We start from the raw sequence: 15,321 nt of genomic DNA, 5'->3' as shown, positions 1-15,321 counted from the left end.
GGGAATGGAAGTGAGAGTGACAAGGGGGGGGAATGGAAATGAGAGTGACAAGGGGGGGGAATGGAAATGAGAGTGACAAGGGGGGGAATGGAAATGAGAGTGACAAGGGGGGGGGGAATGGAAATGAGAGTGACAAGGGGGGGAGGGGAATGGAAATGAGAGTGACAAGGGGGGGGGTGGAAATGAGAGTGACAAGGGAGGGGGTATAATGAGATTGACAAGGGAGGGAGGGGGGGTAGATAGAATGAGAGTGACAAGGGAGGGGGTGTAGAATGAGAGTGACAAGGGAGGGAGGGGGGGTAGAATGAGAGTGACAAGGGAAAGAGGGGGGTAGAATGAGAGTGACAAGGGAGGGGTGGGGTAGAATGAGAGTGACAAGAGAGGGGGAGTAGAATTAGAGTGACAAGGGAGGGAGGGGGGTAGAATGAGAGTGACAAGAGAGGGGGGGGGGGTAGAATGAGAGTGACAAGGGAGGGAGGGGGGGAAGAGAGTGACAAGGGAGTCCCCAGAGCCAGACCAAGAGCCAGACTGCAGCCAGAGACCAGATCATCTTATTGTCCTAGTGGTAAGTAGACAATGCAATATGTTTATTATGTAATTGTTTAGTTATTAATACTACATTGGAAACTAATTTACCTCACATTTACGGTCCATTCACACATCCGTGTGTGTTTTGCGGATCCACAAAACACGGACAGCGGCAATGTGTGTTCCGCATTTTGCGGACCGCACATTGCCGGCACTAAGAGAATATGCCTATTCTTGTCCACTATTGTGGACAAGAATAGGACATGTTCTATTTTTTTCAGGATCGGAACTACGGATCCGGGGCCGCACGTCGTGCGGCCCCATAGAAATGTATGAATCCGCAAATCCGTTCCGCAAAAAGACACGGCTACAAGAAGCTTGATTAACCGTAAGGGAAGCATAGCAGTTCTTTTAATTTAAAAGCTGAGAAAGGGGTGGAACATATGTGATGTCTGATAGGGAGAAGGGGCGGTAATTTTTATCTTGCCTAGGGCGGCAAAAATCCTTGCACAGGCCCTGGCTACAGCAGAACAAGGGCAAACTCTGCCTACCATAACTTTGTGACCGAAGATACCGGAGGGCATAGCAGGAGAACGGAGCGGCGACCAGGGATAATAGTAAGTGCAGTGAGATCCCCGGGCGCCGCTCTCCATGTCTGTATACTTAGTTCACATTGTCATAATCGGTGAAAGGTCCTCTTTAAGTACAAAGAGAAGAGGGACGTCCTTGTACTGACCACCATTCACACTAATGCCAGCTCCCCTGCCGCTGTACGAGACACCACTACCACTGTCCCCAAACCAGACTGCATCCTTGATTACAACAGGCACCTGGGAGGGGTGGATCTTGCAGATCAACTTATGAAGTCCTACAGTGCCACACGAAAAACAAAAAAAGTGTGGTACAAAAAGCTGACCGTACACATTGTACAGATGGCAATGCGCAATGCGTACATCTTATTTCAATCTTCAGGCCACAGAGGAACTTTCCTTCAGTTCCAAGAGGTGGTAATTAAAGCCCTAATTTTTCAAACCCAGTCGGGGTAGGGTCCAAGTACTTCAGGAAGTCAGGGCAACAAGGAAGGGAAGGACCCAAAAAAGATGCAGGGTGTGTCACAAAAGAGGGATAAGGAAAGACACCATTTACCAATGCGAAACCTGCCCTGAAAAACCTGGCCTGTGCATGCAGGACTGCTTCAGAATCTACCATTCTTTTATGGAATATTACTTTTTATGCTCCCTGAAATATTTCCATTTTATATCTGATTTAGTCCACCTCGCTTGAATACCCACTTTCCAACAACCACTACATATTCTTTTCTGTGAGACACCTGTTTGGTAAAAAGTACCCTTTCCACCACTTAAAATGTTCGTACGGGGGTGCTGTTTCCGAAATAGGGTCACTTTTTGTATATTTTTAATTTCTGGGGACCTCAGAATTTTTTTTAAATGCGACATGGCAGCTAAAATCCATGTCTGCCAATTCAGGCCTGCAAAAAACAAATTTTGCACTTTGCCTGTAGAGGCCTACTGTGCGCCAAAATAGCAGCCTACGAGCACATATGGGGTGTTCGCAAAATGGGGAGAAAATGGTGAACATATTCTGGGGTGCATTTTCTCCTTTAACCCCTTGAGAAAGTGAAAAATTAGGGTCTGCTAGTAATTTTTCATTTTTACAAATGTGTGCTTTGAAATCCTCTCTCTAGTATTTCTGCCTTCTGTGAGACACCTGTTTAGTAAAAAGTACCCTTTCCACCACTTAAAATGTTCGCACGGGGGTGTAGTTTCTGGAAGGGGGTCACTTTTGGGGGTTTCCACTATAGGGCCACCTCAGGGTGTCTTCATATGCGACATAGGCCCCAATTACCATTCCTGATAAATCCTCTCTCCTAACCGCCATATGGTGCTCCTTCCACTCTGACGCCAGCTGTGCGGCCATACATAATTTTTTTAGCAAATATGGGGTGTTGGCGTATTCGGGTGGAAATGGGTAACAAAATGTGGGGTGCATTTTGTCCTGTTACTCCTTGTGAAAGTGAAAAATATGGGTGTAAAGGAACTTTTTCTGGAAAATGTCATTTTTTATTTTCACAGCCAAGCGTTTCCTAATTCTGTGAAATGCCTGATGGGTCAAAATGCTCACTGCACACCTTGAAATATTCCTTGAGGGGTGTAGTTTCCATAATGGGGTCACTTTTTGGGGGTTTCCACTCTAGGGCTACCTCAGGGTGTGTTCAATTGCAAGATGGCGTCTTTGAATTATTCCGGTGAAATCTGCCTTCCAGAAGCTATTTGGTGCTCCTTTCCTTCTGACGCCTGTGGTAGCCCATATACAGTTGTGTTCAAAATTATTCAACCCCCACTGAAATTGAGTGTTTTGGCCAGTTTGACATTGATTTTGATCATTTCAGTCATCTTGTTTACAATTAAATCAAAGAGGCACTTGTAAGTCAGACAAATATAACATAACATTTATAATGAAATAACCACAAATGTCTTTTCTGTGCTCACATCATTATCAGTTTTATTCAACCCCCAAGTGACATTCAATCTTAGTACTCAGTACAACATCCTTTTCCAGTTATAACAGCTTTTAAACGTGAAGCATAGCTTGACACAAGTGTCTTGCAGCGATCTACGGGTATCTTCGCCCATTCTTCATGGGCAAAAGCCTCCAGTTCAGTCACATTCTTAGGCTTGCGCGCTGCAACTGCTTTCTTTAAGTCCCACCAGAGGTTCTCAATCGGATTTAAGTCTGGTGACTGCGATGGCCACTTCAAAATGTTCCAGTCTTTAATCTGCAACCATGCTCTAGTGGACTTGGAGGTATGCTTGGGGACATTGTCCTGTTGAAAGGTCCAACGTCTCCCAAGCCTCAGGTTTGTGACGGACCGCATCACATTTTCATCCAATATCTCCTGGTACTGAAGAGAATTCATGGTACCTTGCACACGCTGAAGCTTCCCTGTACCTGTAGAAGCAAAACAGCCCCAAAGCATGATTGACCCCCCGCCATGCTTCACAGTAGGCAAGGTGTTCTTTTCTTCATAGGCCTTGTTCTTCCTCCTCCAAACATAGAATTGATCCATGGGCCCAAACAGTTCTAATTTTGTTTCATCAGTCCACAGAACACTTTTGTGGTTTATTCACATGACATTTGGCATACTGCAGTCGACTCTTCTTATTCTTTGGAGACAGCAAGGGGGTGCGCCTGGGAGTTCTGGCATAGAGGCCTTCATTACGCAATGTGCACCTTATTGTCTGAGCTGAAACTTCAGTACCCACATCTGACAAATCTTTTTTCAGTTCCTCAGCAGTCACACGGGGACTCTTCTCCACTTTGCGCTTCAGGTAGCGCACAGCAGTCGAAGTCAGCATCTTCTTTCTGCCACAACCAGGTAGCGTTTCAACAGTGCCCTTTGCCTTGAATTTGCGAATTATGCTTCCTATGGTGTCTCTTGGTATGTTTAACATCTTTGCAATCTTCTTATAGCCATTGCCCTTCCTGTGAAGAGAAATCACCTCTTCTCTTGTCTTCCTGGACCATTCTCTTGACTTCACCATGTTTGTAAACACACCAGTAAATGTCTAGAAGGAGCTGAGTATCACAGTCCTTTTAAATCTGCCTAATTGGTGCTTATTATGCTTGATTGCTGCTCCTTGACATCCACAGGTGTTTTCAATACCTGATCGAAAACACTTGAATGAACCTCTGTTCTTAAGAGTGGTAGTCTTTAAGGGGTTGAATAATTGTGTCAATGAAGAAATCACAAAAAACCCATTTAATACTGTATTACAAAAACAATTCATGTCATTTTAGTTGCATTTGGTTCTTTAAAAAGTCCTTGTAAGATTTCATTCTGAACACAATTACAAATGTACACTAAATTCCCTAAAACCCTTTACAGCATTGGGGGTTGAATAATTTTGAACACAACTGTAGCAGTTTACAAGCACATATGGAGTATTGATGTAATCAGGAGAAAATGGTCAATAAATTAGGGGGTACATTTTTTCCAGTTCCCCCTTTTGAAAGTGAAAAATTTGGTCCTAAAGTCCATTTTTCTGGGAAAAAAATGAATTTTTCATTTTCACAGCCAATTCCATGATTTACCTTTGAGGACAAAGTTATCTCTACACATCTTGAAATAATCCTTGAGGGGTGTAGTTTCCAGAATGGGGTCACTTTTGGGGATTTCAAATCTAGGGGTACCTCAGGGTGTCTGCGACATAGCTCACAAAAGCAAATCCTGCAAAATCTGTCCTCAAAAAGCCCTTTGGCGCTACTTCCCTTTTGGACCCTGACATGCACCCATACATCATTTTTTGAGCATATATTGGGTGTTGGCGTATTCAGGGGGAAATGGGTACCAAAATGTGGGGTGCATTTTGTCCTGTTACCCCTTGTGAAAGTGAAAAATGTGCAAAAATGTTTTATTTTTTATTTTCACAGCCAAGCGTTTCCTAATTCTGTGAAACGCCCAATGGGTCAAAGTGCTCACTACACACTTTAATATATTCCTTGAGGGGTTTAGTTTCCAGAATGGGGTCACTTTTTGGGGGTGTCCATTGTAGGGCCACGTCAGGGTGTCTTCATATGTGACATAGCTCCCAATTACCATTCCAGCTAAATCCGCTCTCCAAAAGCCATGTAGTGTTCCTTCCACTCTGAAGCCTGCTGTGCGCCCATACTTCGGTTTTTGAGCACACATAGGGTGTTTCTGTAAACTCTAGGGTAATAGATTTTGAGTTTTGTTTGGCTGTTAACCCTTAATGTGTTGAAGAAAAAATTGATTAAAATGTAAAATCTGCAAAAAAAAAGGGAAATTTTGAAATTTAATTCCCATTTACATTTAATTCTTGTGGGGCACATAAAGGGTTAACAAAGTTTGTAAAATCCGTTTTGAATAGCTGGAGGGGTGTAGTTGCTAAAATGGGCTGATTTATGGGTGATTTCCTATATGTAAGCCCCAGAAAGTGACTTCATAACTGAACTGGTCATGAAAAAATTGGGGTTTGGAAATGTTCTTAAAAATTTTAAGATTTGCTTCTAAACTTCTAAGCCTTCTAACGTCCTCAAAAAATAAAGTGTCATTTTCAAAATGATTCAAACATGAAGTAGACATATGGGGAATGTAAAGTAATTACTATTTTGAAGGTATTACTATCTATTATAAAAGTAGGGAAATTGAAATTTGAAAATTTGCTAATTTTTCCATTTTTTAGGTAAATTTGTTGTTTTATTTTATATAAATAAAAATTAAATTTTTTGACTCCATTTTACCACTGTCATGAAGTACAATATGTGACAAGAAAACAATCTCAGAATGGCCTGGATATGTAAAAGCGTTTTAAAGATACCACATAAAGTGATTTGCTATAAATGGCCTGGTCCTTAAGGTGAAAAATGGCAGGGTAGTTAAGGGGTTTATTTTAAAATCAAAGTTTTTCTAAACTTTGGACCGAATTATGCTTCAGATGCTTTGCTTTACTCAACACTACTTATTTACATAAAGTTGCACCAGCTCTTAAAATCATAATGTTCTTGTATTCCTGGTTCACTAATTACATATTACATAATGACATCAATGACACATTATAAACCAAAACTAGGTCACCGATCACACACCATGAACACACCCATACCCTCAATGTACATATAATAGCGCACCAGTAGTATCCCTGCATCACCAGAAGACAATACACAGTGCATCATCCAGGTATGTACCAAAGCTTGTACTCTTATCTGGAAGAAAAGATATTATATTATTTCACCAATATGATAGGTATGTACTAACATCACAGAGGGGCCTCACTTTGGGGCTGGTTCATACCTCTACATGCAATTCAATACGAAGGATCCAGAGATTGGTTCTACCAACTCTTAGAGTAGAAAGCAGGATCAGGTTCCCATTGCTGATTCTTATCCGTTATTTTCTTCTATTGCCTTTCAAATGAGGAGGGAAAGTCCTTCCTAAAATCTTATCACCCACTGGAAAGCAGTTTGAGGCCAACCAGAGCTGATAGCTGACTTGCATTTTCTTGTTTGAGTGTAAGGTTTGTCCCATCAGTTGGGTAATATGGATAACATGGAGACTTCTTCGTTATGGGGGACTCAGCATGTCCATGTGTTACATGGATGCATATTCACTTGTATTGCTGACATGTAATACCCCATTTCTCCTGAAGTGGCCACTGCAGGGAAACTGAGCGGCCACATTGTGCTTCCCCTACAGATCACCAGAGATTAGAGAAGCTGCACCCACATCCATCAGTAGATTGTGGATGTGACTTCAATCTGAAATGAAGTTGTCATACTTTGAAAATATCCAACTGATTTACTCAAATGTGCCATCATGGTGTGTGTGCTGGGAGTGAGGAAGCAACTTGGTTCAAGAACAGACAAAGTGTGAATCCTATAAGTATATTTGCAGACCTCTGATAATATTTGATCACTCTAATCAATTCAATTCATTATTTACAGGAAAAAAGTTAGACCTCCCAGTTAAACATGACACGAACAATCACATTGCTGCTGATATCACTAGGTGAGTTGCACATATGATATGTTTGTATACTATTGGTTCTTACTGCAAATGACATCCCCAAGTAAAAGCATTGGTTTTTACTTTTTATTTTACTAGTATTTCATTGTCACTCGGGTCTCTGTAGATAATCAATGAACAGTTTAGATTTCAGACTCTAGCAGCTCTTTCTCTCCCTTTCAGAGCAGGAAGTCTCAGCACAATCTCAAGAACAATTTATTTGCTGAACTATATGATACCAATCAGCTACATACAACTAAATCCTTACATCTCTATGTTTCTGAAGCAGATGAATCTTTCTTAGTACTAGCTAGGACCAGCAAGGAATACAGCAGTGTCACCAAGTAGATTGTCCTCAAAAGGTGGAACCCACAAAATCAAGTCCGATTGGCGAAACTCAATACATTGTAGGAACATATTGCCATCTGCTGTAAGATAAATATAAGCCTTCCCGTAACAGACCATAGTCGCTCAAAATCTCTTATAAAATGTTTGCATCCTTACAGGCAGTGGTACAGTCAACGTCTGGTCCTTGGTGGGCAATGAAAGTATTCAGTAGTTGTATCTCTTCTGTCTGCTCATTAGAAGACATATACTTCCAAATAATTATTTAAGGTGAGGCAGGGACATAGCATTATGGATAATTTGCTAAGTTTTAACGAGGACCCCTGTGGTGACCAGGCCCCATTGTATCTCCTACCTCAGTAGTCCCTCTCATACCCTTCATCTTGTTGGACTGCTGACAGCACTAGGTACCGGTTTCTTAGAAACTCCTCGCGTTCCATATGTTCTTTGAATTTTTCTTTACTCGAACTTAGCCTTTTTATTTTCATTTTGCAGGTGTGCTCCTTGCTCTGGTAACAGCACAATCAATACCTGGTAAGGATTTGTTACTATAAGTATTAGATTTTACTTTCTCCATATTGAGTCTATAGTCCCCGGGTAACAGTCCATTAGTCAAAGTGACAGCTGCTGCTCCGGCCATAAAATGGGCTCAGAATTGTTGTTTCTTCAAATTGAAACCATCATTCCCAATGAGACTTTCTATTAGTGGTGACATTGTAACATACCAATACACCATTAACTCGCCCTCACAAAACAACAGATGGGATAAAGGCAACCAGTGTATAATACTAAACTATATTATACTATACTGAGTCGATGAAAGTGTCCAAAGAACAAGAATGAATATTCTACAGTCTAGTTTAAAGGGTTGTCCATGTTCAGAGCTGAGCCCGGACATAACCCCTTCTTCCCTCATTCAGCATGAATGAGTGGAGCATCGGAGCATTTCACGATCCAATGTTTCCCCTTGTCCTGCGGTGCATAGCGCAGGGCAAGGGCTTTTTATTTTTCTACGATGAGGTACCGGGTCTCACTATGGGTGTCCTAGGCAGAGACTTCCACCTAGCAGTGAGCCCGGTGACGTCACCAGCACTAATGGCCGGTCTTTACTGCTTCCCTAGCACACGCAGGTGAATTACATCACTAGGTATGGATAGTTGGTTTGGTCTTACGTTTTATGAACCATTATATAAGAAACATCTTCCTTCGTAAAGATCTTTAATAAAAGAAGAACTTTCTGCTGAAGGATGTGACTCCATCAACTATCTGTACCTAGTGGTCTCACACCTCTGGTGTCTGGGAGCAATGCTATCAGCCGAGGCCTCACACTATACATGGATTCCTTGGTTTATATATCTGGACTGGCATTTCAGCACACACCTGGTTTGCCAGATAAAGGAATGCAATGGGACGATCCTTGCTCTTTGGACACTTCCATAGCAATTCGGCATATGTGCATATTGTACATTGTTTGCCGTTATCACCTACATTATTTTATTAGTTTATTGTTTAGTTTTTTTGATTACTTAAAGGGGTTTTCCAATCCCACCTAATGTACACCAGGGTCGGGAGAGTGTGTAAATGAAAGAAAAAGAGCCACTGACGGTGTCCCTAAGCTGCACATCAACAGCCAAGAGTCCGACTGATCCTATAAAACAAAGGCTGCTTTAAGAAACAGCGCCCCCTCCTGTCCATGGAATAGAGCCGATACTACAAACATCCTCTGGAAAGGCGTGGCACTACACTTTTGGAAGGAAGCAGCCATGTTTTCCTAATCCCAGACATTCTATTAACTTGTTATTAATTCTTCTTTTGCAGACTGTACAGATGGCAAAGTATATACTGATTGTGGGAGCAACTGTCCACCAACCTGCGATAAACCGAACCCTGTATGCGATTTAATGTGTGTTCCAGGTTGTTTCTGCCCAAAGGGCACTGTACAAAATATCAGGGGTAAATGTGTGCAAAAGGATAAGTGCAGACTCTGAAGCGGGAACACAACATATTCCATTTGTGCCAATAACTGCCCTGGTGTTGTATCTCCCCCACAATGCCTTAGAATAGAATGTATGCACGGCTGTGCATGTAAACCCAACTACGCGCTCCTACCTAACAGCAAGAGATGTGTCCGTCCACAGGATCTCCCCAAAGTTGGCTCCAACAAGTAAACCATCCCATGTGTGTCTTATTAGCAATCATCAAAATTGAAAGTTTGAGATGTGTCTGATGAAAATAAAATGATTGCTGACAATGTTTTTATCTATTTTCATTGATTCATAAAAAAGCGATCTGGGATATTTGACACTGACCAATCTCTGACCAATCAGATCACAATCAGTCTATATTGTTGTGAAATTGACCAGATTAAAGTTAGTAGCGGTCCCCATCCTACCACCATGACCTGGATTTCAGTAAATCCATTATGAATAATACATGTAGGAAAACAGAGCATGGATATGCATGGGCCAATATATGAAGGTCTAGGGGAGCTATAAACATGGCCAAGCCAGTGATTCTCGCTCATCTGCATGGCCACCTCTGTCTGATATTCCAGTCCAAGTTCTGGTATTGATAGGATTTACTACAGACTAAATACATGTGATGGACCAATCTACAGATCTACCTGTATGGACCACGATATGCATCATAGAGTAAAAATGCTTATGTTCCCAAGTAGACCCATGTGTGGAGGGTCAAAATCTTATCCTGAACAGAAGATTGGGGTGCAGTAGACTGAATTGTACGTAAATATGATCGCTCTGCAGATAATCCTGAAGTTCTCTTTCACACCATGCGGTTTTACAGGAGTTTTACAAATACTCATAAAATTCCTCCCCTCATCCAAACCTATAAAAACCAAGGGTTCGTTGAATAGTGAAGCAAATTCACATATATGTCCCGTAAAGAGGTTTATTGTACTCACAAAGTTACACTTGTAATCAGCATATCAGAATATAACATCTCCACGCTGCCCGACCCGGGTTTCGCTGCTTGAGCTTCGTCAGGGGCGTCTACTTAGGGCTAAGTACAAAAAACCTCTTTACGGGACATATATGTGAATGTGCTTCACTATTCTGCGACCCCATGGTTTTTATAGGTTTGGATGAAGGGATGAATTCTATGAGTACTTACATTTCGTCCTGTGCTTGGATCTGATGGTGTAAAACCGCATGGTGGATAGAGGACTTCAGGAATATCTGCAGCCAGATCGTATTTTCATACAATTTGGATTTAAAGTAACCTTGATCCACATCACTATACTAGGATCTGCAGCCTGAAAAGTCCAGGCAACGTATCAGAGACCTTTTTTTCCCCCTTTTTCCCCCTGTTTGATATAACCATATTGAGCTTTATGGAGATAGAGTCAATATAATGCAATGTATAACTATTGGAGCTGCACATGGCATTATATCTTCCAGGAGCTCACAAAGCAAAATAAGGTTTACCGACTGAGAGATCCTAAACATGTACTATGGTTTGTTTGCTAATTCTCATTTTGTCTGTATACAGGAGCTCTGTATTCCTGATGAATGATGTACTTTAGGCTGCCTCCACTAGGGGCAGCTAACTGCATTTGGATGTATACAACTAGCATTGAACTCATCCGCGGCTGTATATATATAAATGCTGGCATTTCCCCCTAGTGGTGAATGCAGATACCTGCAGTTACAGTGTCTCAGCAAGCAAAGGAGCAGTTTATTGATGGGCACTTTATGGCCACGGGATCCAGAGCAGTTTTGTGCTCTACTTCTATTCCCTCTGCCTTAGCAACACCATAGAGCTATAGGGTTTGGTTCCTAAGTTAGGTTCGACATGTCTGCTGCAGTTGCTAAAGGCTTCAAGCAGAATTTGAAAACCTCAGAATCTTAGGGATACAATTGTTGAGAACGGTCCCAGAGTCACAGGAGCGGTCATACTTCCCTGTGGCTCCGATGCAGAGTGTTTACAGAAGCAAGCTGCATACAGTAGAGCATGGGTAGGCAACCTCCGGCTCTCCGGGTGTTGTGAAACTACAACTCCCAGGGGACACCCTAAAACATTTAATGTGAAAATGGCTTAATGTACCATAATGTGCCTAAACCTCAATCAATTGCCTTAAAAACTTTGCACAACCTCAGATTCCCAAACCTATCCTGGAAGTTTGATGGATTTTGGCTACCCACAACGCAAATGAGTGGCATTAAGCTTGTTTTTTGGGGAGCTTAACCTCTTACGGACACAGGGCATACAGGTACGCCCTGTGTATTTCTGATCAGTGTCGCACGGCAGGCGGTGATCAGAACGGGGTGCTTGCTGAAATCATTCAGCAGGCACCCTGTGACAATGCCAAGGGTGGTCCTGTGACCCCCGGTATCGGCGATCGCTGCAAACCGCAGGTCAATTCAGACCTGCGGTTTGCAGCGTTTCCGGGTCATTCGGGTCTCCGGTGACCCGATGACCCGGAATAGGAGGGTGATCGGTGGTGTAAAATACACCACCAATCACCCTCCGTAGATCCTGTGAGGTGGCGGTGACGCCACCTCTCAGGATCGCCTCTGATTGGCTGGACGGACTGGTGGACGGAGCGCCGCTCTCCCCGCCCACAGACTTCCTTGGGAGCGAGGAGAGAGGAGCCCTGTGTTGGTCCTTCTGCCTCCCACGCGATCCGCCGCCATCCGTGGCCCCTGAGCCACTATAAATTGCCTTATGGCACATAAACATTTAGGGAAAGCTTTAGGTTAGGCAGGGAGAGCACCCAGATCTGAGGGTGTCTGAGGTCCACAGCACCCCAGGGGTGCTGCATCTTGCCACCCCCCACATATTTTTTTTTGTGAGTGCGCTAGAAGAAAAATTGGATTGCGCTGCAGGGGAGTATACTAGAAATAAACGAAGTCACAAAGTTATTTTCTTCCTATGTAAATCTTCAGTCAAAAGGATTCATCCATGAACATCAAACACAAACTGGGATGTAGAATTCTGAAATAAAATAGAAACCGCACGATGGTGTAGTAACTTCAAACAGAGTGCAACCTAAGTACAGGTTATACTCACAAAACTCAGATCGTAATAAGTGTAGAGAGCCGGCTCAGCACTGTCAAAGACCCAGGAGCTGCACACCTCAGATGCGGTTCACCAGACCCGACGGACGGATAGAATCTTGAAAAATTCCCACAAGCACAGGCTGGATCTCCAGGTGAAAACCACTTAGGCAGAATGTCAAACTTTACACTCCTCAAAGTCTCGGAAAGAAGAATATCATCCAATGGTGAAGTATATACCACAAGGTTGAATAAAAATGGATTTATTATACTCACAAACAACGCAAGTTTTGGAGCAAATTAAAACAGGTACAAAGTGCCCGACCCGGGTTTCGCCATAATGCTTCGTCTGGGGCGTGTGTTCCTAATTGCATGCAGCTGAATAAAAAGGACCAAAAGATCCAAAGTACCTCCCTTATTGGGCGTCATAGAACTTATAACAAATATAGACCACTTCTAAAATATATAAATAGACACACAAAAATGCTGCCTCTCCCGCAAAAACGGGTATAACATAAAATTACTAAAATAGTTTTTTCTAAAATAGTTTCTTTTTAAAAAATAAATAAATAGACACAAATAAATACAATCATATCGGGACCAACACATTTCTATCATAAAAGCACAAACCTCTTGTAAAACATCCTCAATTTAAACTATGCAAGCATTCACATCACATTCTATATTAAGACCCTGGGGTTGGATGGTGTTTAAAAGAAACATCCATTCCACCTCCCTTTTATTCAGTATTGAAATGAAATCCCCCCCCCCCCCCCCCCCCCGTATAGGGGTACGGACCAGCTCAATAGCGGTAAAAAGGAGCCCTCTGGGATTTTTTTGATGGTGAATTTTAAAATGAAGGGAGACACTGTGAGTCTCCTCCAAACCTTTTTTAATATTTCGAATGTGTTCTTGTACTCGGGTTTTTAAACTACGTGTGGTTCTCCCCACATATTGGAGGCCACAAGGGCACTCCAACAAATATATGACACCCACATTATTGCATGACAGATTGCCTTTTATTTTAAAACTACTACCTATTCTTTTATTGGATACTACGGAGTCAGCAGAAATTTTCCGATCTTTAAAGATGCGGTTTTTGCAAGGTAAGCAAAAACCGCACCATGTGAATTTACTCCTATGCGCAATCGGATGTTTTTTATTGGTAGCAAAGCTAGCACTATGTACTAACTTATTTGTTAGATTGCTAGCTCTTTTAAAAACTAAAAAAGTTTTTTCTGGGAGATCCTTGTTCAAAACCGGATCATTCTGAAGTATGTGCCAATTTTTATTAATCATCTGTTTAATAAAACCCGCTTGGTTGTTATATTGTGTAATGAACATATATCTGGAATCTTTCTTTTTTCCTTCACTATTTTTATCCTCACTTCTTATATCACCTATAATCGGGGTAATGTGCCGCTTGTCTTCTATTGTTTTTATACAGTCATCCAAAAGATCTTCTTGGTATCCTTTTTCAAGGAATCTAGTTTTAATCATTCTTTCCTGTTCCTTGTAGTCTTCCAATTTGGTGCAATTCTTCGATATCCGTTGGAACTGACTTTTGGGGATATTTCTGAGCCAAGAGGGATGATGGCAGCTATTTAATTCTATAAAGGTGTTCACATCCACAGTTTTAAAAAAGGTTTTGGTTTTGAGCCTATTGTCCTCAGAAAAGATAACTAGATCCAGAAAATCGACAGAAATGTCGCTAATATGGCGGGTAAACAATTCTTGTTAATATCCACTATAAAGGACTCAAGCCCCTCTTTCTCACCTGACCAGATTAGGAGACAGTCATCGATGTATCTGCGCCAAATTAAAAGGCGCCCCTTTCCAAGATCTTTGTCGAGGATTGTGTCTATTCTCCCCCTCTCCCACATAGTCATAAATAAATTTGCCAGGCTTGGGGCGAATTTCGCCCCCATCGCCACGCCAGAGTGCTGAAGATAAAACTGGTCATTATGTAGGAAATAATTATGGGTGAGGCAGAAAGTTACACAATCCAGAAGAAAGTCTTTTTGTCCTGTTCCCATCTGTGTATCATGGTCAAGTGCCTCTCTCACTCCCCTTATACCTAAATCTTGCGGTATGCAGGTATATAGAGAGGAGACATCGACCGTGGCTAGCCATATAGTACCTTGCAGTGATCCTATATCTTCGATCAAACTAATGACACTAGCAGAATTTTTCAGATATGATGGGGCCATTATAACATGTTTTTGCAAAAAATAGTCTATGTATTCTGAGACTCTACTGTTCAGGGAATCTATCCCTGAAACAATGGGTCTCCCAGGAGGGTGTATGGGATCTTTATGTATTTTCGGTAGGAAATATATAACCGGCGTAACCGGATTTTTAATAGAAAGATATTCAAATTATTATTTGTTTAGAACATCACTCTCTAAACCTCTCTTAAGTATAATGTCAAGTTCTTTTTTATAGACATTTAATGGATTATTTTTGAGTACCAGATAAGTGTCTTTATCAGACAGTAATCTGTTCATTCTGACGTATATTGCTCTACATCCATAAGAACCACCCCCCCTCCCTTATCAGCAGGTTTTATGACAATTTGGTCATTTTTTTCAAGTTTTTTCAGAGCCTCTTTTTCTTTATAAGAAAGATTATATTTTATTGGTTTACTATTAATATTCTCTAAACCATTTAAAAGGCTCCTCTTGAAGGCATCTATACACTCATTATTTTTATTCTTAGGACAGAATTTCGATTTATTTCGAAAGTCTGTGTGTACGACCCCTACCATATTCTCACTATTTTTTACCTGCGGAGGCTGGATATTGAGATGATATTTTGCTATGTTCAATTTCCTAATAAATTTATGGATGTCTAAAAATAGGCTAAATTTATTGATCCCACTACTTG

At 41.7% G+C, this 15,321-nt stretch overlaps 1 long non-coding RNA gene across 1 annotated transcript; it reads left to right on the top strand.

The window, feature by feature from the left end:
• Positions 1–6,162: 6,162 nt before the first annotated feature.
• Positions 6,163–9,670, top strand: LOC120993347. Its single transcript, XR_005777224.1, has 4 exons — positions 6,163–6,247; positions 7,012–7,075; positions 7,913–7,951; positions 9,236–9,670. It is a non-coding gene; the product is annotated as an uncharacterized LOC120993347 (long non-coding RNA).
• Positions 9,671–15,321: the final 5,651 nt, after the last annotated feature.

This window comes from Bufo bufo, chromosome 1 (assembly GCF_905171765.1).
Source record: "Bufo bufo chromosome 1, aBufBuf1.1, whole genome shotgun sequence".
NCBI classification, from domain to species: Eukaryota; Metazoa; Chordata; class Amphibia; order Anura; family Bufonidae; genus Bufo; species Bufo bufo.
This window is presented reverse-complemented; position numbering and strand designations above follow the sequence as displayed.